This window comes from Sinocyclocheilus anshuiensis, unplaced genomic scaffold (assembly GCF_001515605.1).
Source record: "Sinocyclocheilus anshuiensis isolate Anshui unplaced genomic scaffold, SAMN03320099.WGS_v1.1 scaffold2233, whole genome shotgun sequence".
In the NCBI taxonomy this organism is placed as follows: Eukaryota; Metazoa; Chordata; class Actinopteri; order Cypriniformes; family Cyprinidae; genus Sinocyclocheilus; species Sinocyclocheilus anshuiensis.
Genome location: NW_015551120.1, coordinates 4,832 through 5,570, shown reverse-complemented (window position 1 = coordinate 5,570; position 739 = coordinate 4,832). Strand labels below are relative to the sequence as shown.

At 42.1% G+C, this 739-nt stretch overlaps 1 protein-coding gene across 1 annotated transcript in view; it reads left to right on the top strand.

The window, feature by feature from the left end:
• LOC107663072 (serine/threonine-protein kinase 11-interacting protein-like) overlaps positions 1-739 on the top strand; it is a 47,993-nt gene that overhangs the window by 45,142 nt on the left and 2,112 nt on the right. The window lies entirely within an intron of this gene.

Sequence of the window (739 nt, the reverse complement as noted above, 5' to 3'; positions counted from 1 at the left end):
GATGTCTTTCGAAAAGAGTAGAGGTGTGACCTCGGCATCCTGGCCAAATTCGCCCACTGGCCTCTGACCATCATGGCCTCCTAACCATCCCCATATCTGCTGATTGGCTTCATCGCTCTGTCTCCTCTCCACCAATAAGCTGGTGTGTGGTGGGCGTTCTGGCACAATATGACTGCCGTCGCATCATCCAGGTGGATGCTGCACACTGGTGGTGGATGAGGAGATTCCCCCCTTCTATGTAAAGCGCTTTGAGTGCCCAGAAAAACGCTATATAAATGCAAGGAATTATTATTATTATTTTTTTTATTAAATTGATAAAATGGGTTATTAACTGCAGCAGTGGAGGTCTATTATCGAAAAAGGAGCCGTTTTCTCATTTTTTCTACTTTCAATATTAAATCAAAAAACGAATGATCGAATGATACACGGATTATACGTGTCCCATTACACGTCACATCGTAATATCGTGTGTGTGAATGCACACACAGATTCCGGAAAATCACTGGCAGTGTGAATAAACCAAAATCAAACGATCCCGGGACAAATCACGGGACATATTATCAGTGTATTTTCCGTAATCTCTGTGTGAAAGAGGATTTAGATTCATTCAGGAGATGCGTAATAGCGCCCCCGAACATATAACAGCGAGAACGTGGAAACCCGGAAAATTCTGTGTTTGGCGGAGAAAGAGTTAATAAGAATCAATGTATAATTTATACAGTTAAGTGTATATAGGGCT